This window comes from Triticum urartu, unplaced genomic scaffold (assembly GCF_056163025.1).
Source record: "Triticum urartu cultivar PI428250 unplaced genomic scaffold, HENAU_Tu73 scaffold2, whole genome shotgun sequence".
In the NCBI taxonomy this organism is placed as follows: domain Eukaryota; kingdom Viridiplantae; phylum Streptophyta; class Magnoliopsida; order Poales; family Poaceae; genus Triticum; species Triticum urartu.
The window spans coordinates 9187733-9197732 of record NW_028260368.1 but is presented as its reverse complement, the minus strand read 5'-3'; the positions used below and the strand labels follow the sequence as shown (position 1 = coordinate 9197732).

Sequence of the window (10000 nt, the reverse complement as noted above, 5' to 3'; positions counted from 1 at the left end):
AGAGGTCTACGAAGACTTTTGGGAAAACGTCGACGTTTGCTGGCTTATTTGGCAAAGAAAAATAGAGTACGTTATAAGAAATTAATCGGTCAGTTGAATATTCGGGAGCAGTAATTTAATCGTTCAAATTTTTTTCTTGTTTATTATTTTTTTAGTAGTCTTATAGTAGTCTTAGATTTTTCATTTTGATGAGCCTCGCTTTGAGGAATTCATGGAATAATCCATTTTCATGGAATAATGAATTAAGGAAGAAAGGATATGAGTCTACCGCTTACAAGAAAAGATCTCATGATAGTCAATATGGGCCCTCAACACCCATCAATGCATGGTGTTCTTCGACTGATCGTTACTCTCGATGGTGAGGATGTTATTGATTGTGAACCCATATTAGGGTATTTACACAGAGGAATGGAAAAAATCGCGGAAAACCGAACTATTATACAATACTTACCTTATGTAACAAGGTGGGATTATTTAGCTACTATGTTTACAGAAGCAATAACAGTAAATGCACCAGAATTCTTGGAGAATATTCAAATACCACAAAGAGCCAGCTATATTAGGGTAATTATGTTAGAATTAAGCCGGATAGCTTCTCACTTGCTATGGCTTGGACCTTTTATGGCGGATCTCGGCGCACAGACTCCTTTTTTCTATATTTTTAGAGAGAGAGAATTAATATATGATCTATTTGAAGCTGCTACAGGTATGCGAATGATGCACAATTACTTTCGCATCGGAGGAGTAGCCGCCGATCTACCTTATGGATGGATCGATAAATGTTTAGATTTCTGTGATTATTTTTTACGCGGAGTTGTTGAATATCAACAACTTATTACACAGAATCCAATTTTTTTAGAGCGAGTTGAAGGAGTAGGTTTTATTAGCGGAGAAGAAGCAGTAAATTGGGGCTTATCGGGACCGATGTTACGAGCTTCTGGAATACAATGGGATCTTCGTAAAGTAGATCCTTATGAGTCTTACAACCAATTTGATTGGAAAGTCCAATGGCAAAAAGAAGGGGATTCGTTAGCTCGCTATTTAGTACGAATTGGTGAAATGAGGGAATCCATCAAAATAATTCAACAAGCTGTAGAAAAAATTCCTGGAGGACCTTATGAAAATTTAGAAGTCCGACGCTTTAAGAAAGAAAATAATTCTGAATGGAATGATTTTGAGTATAAATTTCTTGGTAAAAAACCTTCGCCCAATTTTGAATTGTCAAGACAAGAGCTTTATGTAAGAGTAGAAGCCCCAAAAGGTGAATTAGGGATTTATCTAGTAGGAGATGATAGCCTTTTCCCCTGGAGATGGAAAATCCGTCCACCCGGGTTTATTAATTTGCAAATTCTTCCTCAGCTAGTTAAAAAAATGAAATTGGCTGATATCATGACGATATTAGGTAGTATAGATATCATTATGGGGGAAGTTGATCGTTGAAATGATAATAGATAGGGTAGAGGTAGAAACTATCAATTCTTTTTCGAAATTGGAATTATTAAAAGAAGTCTATGGACTGATATCGATTCTACCCATTTTGACCCTCCTTTTGGGAATAACAATAGAGGTACTCGTAATTGTGTGGTTAGAAAGAGAAATATCTGCGTCGATACAACAACGTATTGGTCCTGAATATGCTGGCCCCCTGGGCCTGCTTCAAGCTATAGCAGATGGGACTAAGCTACTTTTTAAAGAAGATATTCTGCCATCCCGAGGAGATATTTCTTTATTTAGCATTGGACCCTCTATAGCAGTCATATCAGTTTTATTAAGTTTTTTAGTTATCCCTTTGGGATATCATTTTGTTTTAGCCGATCTTAGTATTGGTGTTTTTTTATGGATTGCCATTTCAAGTATAGCTCCTATTGGTCTTCTTATGGCAGGATATAGCTCAAATAATAAATATTCTTTTTCAGGCGGTCTACGAGCTGCTGCTCAATCCATTAGTTATGAAATACCATTAACTTTTTGTGTGCTAGCAATATCTCTACGTGTGATTCGTTAAAATAGATCTTTTTCCTATAAAATCCATTAACTATTTATATTCCTTTTCTTATTTAGTATTTGGGTTGGTAAGTTAAACTAGATAGCTATATGAGTGAAACAAAACAGCTTATAAATTTGTAGTAAAAAGAAAAAATCTCATTTCCTACGTACAAGAAAAAAGTGGAAGTAAACATAAGCAGTGTAAACTCTTTATCCCAAGGTTGATATTTTTTAATTAGTCATCATATCTTGAAGCGGCCAAGAATAAAGGATTCACGATATGGAATTCCATTACTAGAATACTCCTAGTTATTACTATAACTTAATAATCCATAAGAAGAATCCACCAAAAGTTAGTGAAGGGTTAGGAACACTAAAGTACATAAAGGATTAGTAATGGAAAATCTAAAACATTAGAGATTTTTGCCCATAAAAGGAATCATAATAAGGACTTGCAATTTGTAGAAATTATCAAGTAGTACTTTCTTCGGATTCCGATCCAGAGTATGTTCCCATTCACTTGTTAAGGAAATGGCTATCAAGAACGAATTAACCCTTTATCCATTTTTTCTTTTTAAATACCCCCTCCCTGGGGAAAGAAGAATAGTAAAAAAGATATGGAGTGCACTAGAAAAAATTTTCATTATTTCCTTCCTCTATCCATATTCATGCAGAATTGCTCATGAACTAATACCCAACTCTTTCCATTTATTAATTGAATTCCTATAACAAGTAACAAGTGTTTTATTCCAAGATTAAGTTATTACTGAACAAAGAAAAATTTTCATTATATTATAAAGGATGAGATCAATTCGGAAGCGCTTTTTCTTATTCTAGCAGACGGAATTCCTTTGGTCTAATTTAGGACTTTCAAATCTATTTTATTTTATCTAATTCTATCTACGCCCCCGGGGCTAGGAACAAAACAGTCCTTTCCTTTTTCTGATCATAGAGAAGCCGTATGAAGCTAAGGTTTCATGTACGGTTTTGAAATAGCGGTGGGAACTGTGATGTTATCACCGACTATGATTATCTAACAGTTCAAGTACAGTTGATATAGTTGAAGCACAGTCAAAATACGGTTTTTTTGGATGGAATATTTGGCGTCAGCCTATAGGTTTTCTGGTTTTTTTAATTTCTTCTTTGGCAGAATGTGAAAGATTACCCTTTGATTTACCAGAAGCGGAGGAAGAATTAGTAGCAGGTTACCAAACTGAATATTCCGGTATCAAATATGGTTTATTTTATCTTGTTTCTTACCTAAATTTATTAGTTTCTTCTTTATTTGTAACAGTTCTCTACTTGGGCGGGTGGAATTTATCTATTCCCTATATATCCTTTTTTGATTTTTTCCAAATGAATAAAGCAGTTGGAATTTTGGAAATGACAATGGGTATATTTATTACATTAACTAAAGCTTATTTATTTCTCTTCATTTCTATCACAATAAGATGGACTTTACCGAGGATGAGAATGGATCAGTTATTAAATCTTGGATGGAAATTTCTTTTACCTATTTCCCTGGGCAATCTCTTATTAACAACCTCTTCTCAACTTGTTTCACTATAAATAAGATAATACAATAATAGTAAGAATATTTTCAACACAAAAGCTCTCTCAAACAAGAGAAAGAAACATATCTTTTTCATAGATATTTAGAATGAATATGTTCCCTATGGTAACTGGGTTCATGAGTTATGGTCAACAAACAATACGTGCTACAAGGTACATAGGTCAAAGTTTCATAACTACCTTATCCCACACAAATCGTTTACCTATAACGATTCACTACCCTTATGAAAAATCAATTACACCAGAGCGTTTCCGAGGGCGAATCCACTTTGAATTTGATAAATGTATTGCTTGTGAAGTATGTGTTCGCGTATGTCCGATAGATTTACCCGTTGTGGATTGGAGATTTGAAAAGGATATTAAAAGAAAACAATTGCTTAATTATAGTATTGATTTCGGAGTTTGTATATTTTGTGGCAATTGTGTTGAGTACTGTCCAACAAGCTGTTTATCAATGACTGAAGAATATGAACTTTCTACCTATGATCGTCATGAATTGAATTACAATCAAATTGCTTTAAGTCGGTTACCAATCTCCATAATGGGAGATTACACAATTCAAACAATTAGGAATTCGTCTGAAAGTAAAATAAACAAAGAAAAATCTTCGAATTCAAGAACGATTACTGATTACTAAACTTTGATTTTGTCTTTCTGTTATAAAAATCTAATAATTCTTTATTAAACTTTAAAATTAAACTATAAAGAAAAACGAAAAACTACTGCTTATTGGAAATTATTTCTTATTTTAAATCAGACTAGATTTTCGTGATATAATATAATTTATAACTATAAGTTTATACACAAAAAAATACCCTAATCCTTTTTTCCTTCCTTGAATCCTTTAGTTTTAGTCAGTTCATGAAAAATTTTATACTATTAATTTCTTTTTATCCATAATGGATTTACCTGGACCAATACATGAGATTCTTATGCTATTTGGGGGATTTGTTCTTCTACTAGGGGGTCTAGGAGTAGTATTACTTACCAACCCCATTTATTCTGCCTTTTCGCTGGGATTAGTTCTTGTTTGTATATCCTTATTCTATTTTTTATTAAATTCCTACTTTGTAGCTGTCGCACAACTTCTTATTTATGTGGGAGCCATAAATGTCTTGATCATATTCGCTGTAATGTTCGTAAATGGCTCAGAATGGTCTAAAGATAAGAATTATTGGACTATTGGAGATGGGTTCACTTCACTCGTTTGTATAACTATTGTTTTTTCACTAATGACTACTATCCCAGATACGTCGTGGTATGGAATTCTTTGGACTACAAGATCAAACCAAATAGTAGAACAGGGTCTCATAAATAATGTTCAACAAATTGGAATTCATTTAGCAACCGATTTTTATCTTCCGTTTGAACTCATTTCCATAATTCTTCTAGTTTCTTTAATAGGTGCAATTACTATGGCTCGGCAATAAGAAAACTTAGAAAAAGTACAAATTATAAGAATTGCAAATCTAAAATAAATAACTAAAGAATCACAATTTTGATTTAGTAAAATCCATCTACTGCCAACAAATACCTCCTTTTTTTTTTTTTTTTTTTTCTTTTGTTGTGTAATTGTTCTATTGTAATTAATTGAATCGGTTCAATTCTTGCCCTCATATTGAAATGAATCGAGATTGATAAGGAGTTAGTTAATGATGTTTGAGCATGTACTTTTTTTGAGTGTCTATTTATTTTCGATTGGTATCTATGGATTGATCACAAGCCGAAACATGGTTAGAGCTCTAATATGTCTTGAACTTATACTGAATTCAATTAATCTAAATCTCGTAACATTTTCTGATCTATTTGATAGTCGCCAATTAAAAGGAGATATTTTCGCAATTTTTGTTATAGCCCTTGCAGCTGCTGAAGCCGCTATTGGACTATCCATTCTTTCTTCCATCCATCGTAATAGGAAATCCACTCGTATCAATCAATCTAATTTATTGAATAATTAGACTTTTGAATAATTAGACATAGAATCCTCTAAACAAAGGCGCACATATTAAAATAAATAGAAATCAATACTATTTTCTTAGTATTATTTGAGAATATCCATTTTTTTTAGTAGATTATTGCATAGTATTCTTTTTCACTTAAATGAATTTTTGTATTTGTAATTCATTGATATTGCAATTTGAATATTGCAATAATTTATATTGAAAAGACGATAGCCAATTTATTGGCTAATTCGAATTCGTCTGTACAATTCGTAAAATTCTTTCTTATTTCTTATTTATTGTTGAAATCCAAAATTAAAGTCTCTTGGCTCTCTTCACGCTTTCTCACAAACAGATTAAAAAATAGATTTTTTTTTTGAAGTTTGGATAAACCATTGCTTCGTCTGGTGTCTACAATACATATGACTCATTATAGTACTAATTTCATTTTTACCAGATCGAAAAATTTTATGTTGAAAAGAAAAATTTATAGATCCAATGTCACATTCCGTAAAAATTTACGATACATGTATAGGATGCACTCAATGTGTACGAGCTTGTCCAACAGATGTATTAGAAATGATACCCTGGGATGGATGTAAAGCCAAGCAAATTGCTTCCGCGCCGAGAACCGAAGATTGTGTGGGTTGTAAGAGATGTGAATCTGCCTGCCCGACAGATTTTTTAAGTGTCCGCGTTTATTTAGGGCCTGAAACAACACGTAGCATGGCTCTATCTTATTGATACGTTACAAAAAACTTCACTCGAATCGTCTGATTCCTCTTTACCGAAGAAGCCTGTGCTCGAAATAATCGAGCACGGGCTTTTCTGGTCAAAACGTATCTTGTCTTTATCACTTTATCATGAGTTATTTTCCTTGGTTAACAATACTTGTTGTTTTGCCGATATTTGCAGGTTCATTAATTTTCTTTTTACCTCATAAGGGAAACAAAGTCGTTAGGTGGTATACTATATCTATTTGTTTATTAGAATTCCTTCTAATGACTTATGCGTTCTGTTATCATTTCCAACTGGAGGATCCCTTAATCCAATTAAAGGAGGATTATAAATGGATAGATGTCTTCGATTTCCACTGGAGATTGGGAATCGATGGACTTTCATTAGGATCTATTTTATTGACAGGATTTATCACTACTTTAGCTACTTTAGCAGCTTGGCCAATTACACGGAATTCGCGATTATTCTATTTCCTGATGCTCGCAATGTATAGTGGTCAAATAGGATTATTTTCTTCGCGAGACCTTTTACTTTTTTTTATCATGTGGGAGTTAGAATTAATTCCTGTTTACTTACTTTTATCCATGTGGGGGGGGAAGAGGCGTCTATATTCAGCTACAAAGTTTATTTTGTATACTGCAGGCGGTTCCATTTTTTTCTTAATCGGAGTTCTGGGTATGGGCTTATATGGTTCCAACGAACCAGGATTAGATTTGGAAAGATTAATTAATCAATCATACCCTGCAACCTTGGAAATACTTTTATATTTTGGCTTCCTTATTGCTTATGCTGTCAAATTGCCGATTATACCCCTACATACGTGGTTACCAGATACCCATGGGGAAGCACATTATAGTACATGTATGCTTTTAGCGGGAATATTATTAAAGATGGGAGCATATGGATTGATTCGGATCAACATGGAATTGTTACCTCATGCTCATTATCTATTTTCGCCCTGGTTAGTAATAATAGGAGCGATCCAAATAATCTATGCAGCTTCAACTTCTCTTGGTCAACGAAATTTCAAAAAAAGAATAGCTTATTCCTCTGTATCTCACATGGGTTTCATAATTATAGGAATTGGTTCCATAACCAACATTGGACTCAATGGAGCTATTTTACAAATATTATCCCATGGATTTATTGGTGCTACACTTTTTTTCTTGGCAGGAACCGCTTCTGATAGAATGCGTCTTGTTTATCTCGAAGAACTGGGGGGAATATCTATCCCAATGCCTAAAATTTTTACCATGTTTAGTAGCTTTTCAATGGCTTCTCTTGCCTTACCAGGAATGAGTGGTTTTGTCGCAGAATTAGTAGTATTTTTTGGACTAATTACTAGTCCAAAATTTCTGTTAATGCCAAAAACACTAATTACTTTTGTAATGGCAATTGGAATGATATTAACTCCTATTTATTTATTATCTATGTTACGCCAGATGTTCTATGGATACAAGCTATTTAATGTTCCAAACGCAAATTTTGTGGATTCTGGACCACGAGAACTCTTTATTTTAATCTGTATCTTTTTACCAGTAATAGGAATTGGTATTTATCCAGATTTTGTTCTCTCCCTATCCGTTGACAGGGTAGAGGCTCTCTTATCCAATTATTATCCTAAATAGGTTTGCTTTTTTTTACTCGTCTGCTCTATTAATGCAGAAATAAGTAAAAAAGTATATAATGCAGAAATAAGTAAAAAAGTATAATTAGATCTATCTCGAATTTTGAGAACCCTTTGATAAGGCGTTCAAGGGGTTCTCAAATAAAACATAAAAGTAAAAACCTTCATTTCATGAAGGTTTTATTTTATGTAATCATTTAGGTGTTAATGTAAACGAACCATAACTATGTAAGCCTATTCCTAATAGATTTATACCAAAATAACAAATCCAAATTATAAGAAATCCTATCAAAGCTATAAGTGCAGAATTCGTACCCTTCCAATTTGGATTTGTTCTACTATGTAAATAAATTGCGAATATGGTCCAAGTAATAAATGCCCAAGTTTCCTTAGGATCCCAATTCCAATAGGATCCCCAGGCCTCATTAGCCCATACTGCTCCACAAAGAATACCTACGGTTAAAAGGGTAAATCCTAGGCTAATGACACGATAACTCCAAGAATCCAAACGCTCCGTTAATTGATATTTGTAATAATTTGGAAATGAAGGGACAGAGGTTCTTTTTAAAGCACTTCTTTTTGCATAAAAATATTTAATATCACTAAAGAAAAATGTTTTATTTAAAACATTTTTTTTCTTTTTAGAAAAGAAATGGAAATTATTTCGAAATCTAATGATTAGAATAGCGGCAGATAATAAGGATCCGCACAAAAGAGTTGCATAGCTTAATAACATCATACTGACATGCATCATTAACCACTGAGATTGTAGAGCAGGTACTAGTATCGTGGATTGATGCATTTCAGTTAAAAGACCCGATGTGGCAAAGCCTTGCGTTAAAATAGTACTTGGCGTAGTTATTGTGCTTAAATCATTTTTAGAGTTCTGTATTTTAGGAATGGTATGAAGAATATACAGGGCCCATGAAAGGAAGATCAATGACTCATATAAATTACTTAATGGAAAATGTCCCGAGGAAGCCCAACGAGAAACTAAGAATCCTGTTATAGAGAAAAAAGTAACTATCATTCCTTTTTCTGACGAATCGCGTAATCCTCCAAGTTCACGAACTAATAAGGTTATAAAATGAATCGTAATCACAATTGAAATCGTTGAGAAAGAGATATGAGTTAGTATATGTTCTAAAGTTGCAAATAGCATAAGGGGAAGGTCCCATTACAAAATTGTAAATTTCGAATTGATTTCTAATCTATTGTATTCTTTTTCAAGAATGCCGCCACTCGGATTCGAACCGAGATGCTTGAGCACTGCTTCCTAAGAGCAGCGTGTCTACCAATTTCACCATGGCGGCTAACTTCAAATAATAGGTAACTTAAAAGAATAATAGCTATTATCTTGGGAATCGTCGATATTGGGAAAGTCCATAAAATTTAGGAACATTAGAGTTTTCATTAAAATAGACTTCGTTTGGTAGTATCGTTTCCATTTTTTTTTTTTACAATAAACTCTTGCTTTGCCCAATAGAAACACAAACACTGCTTGAAAGAGTTGGAACTTCTTTTTTCTAACTTGCAATTATAGAACTAATTTTTTCTAATTAATTTCCCCTTTACATTTTGAAAATTCTTTCAATACAATGAAAAAAATCCAAAAGGGTTTCTATTTAATGATGAAATTAAAATAAAATGGATAAATAGAAAAGGCTTTTTGGATTTTTTAAAAATTTCTAGAATGAAAGTCTTTATGCTCTTATTAATAAGATTTACTAACCTTATGATTTTGGAGAAGATAGGTGGAAGTTGTAAGTCCTATTGTAAGAATACTCCACTTTTCATAATTTTCCTAATAGAATATGAGGATTCTATTAGGAAAATTATGAAAAGTTCATTGATAGGAAAAGAATACTTAGCACACAGTATACCAAACAAAACTTTTTTTTTCTTGTATATATAAGATAAGAGGGGTTTTTTGTTCTAAGAATATTGTACCGAGTAATTCGACACATAAAAGTACATTCAAAGAAGAATCCAAATTATTAAATAATTGGAATTCTTTTTTGATAAGTCAATTCATATTATTCCAAAATCTTATTATTTGTTTGTTGCCCAGAAAAACCCTTTGGTTTTGGATGCTCATTACCGCTCGAAAATGATCTTGATTTTACTAAAGAATAAG

At 32.9% G+C, this 10000-nt stretch overlaps 1 non-coding gene across 1 annotated transcript; it reads right to left on the bottom strand.

Moving 5' to 3' along the window:
• Positions 1-9096: 9096 nt before the first annotated feature.
• On the bottom strand, positions 9097-9176 carry TRNAL-UAG (transfer RNA leucine (anticodon UAG)). Its single transcript has one exon. It is a non-coding gene; the product is annotated as a tRNA-Leu (tRNA).
• Positions 9177-10000: the final 824 nt, after the last annotated feature.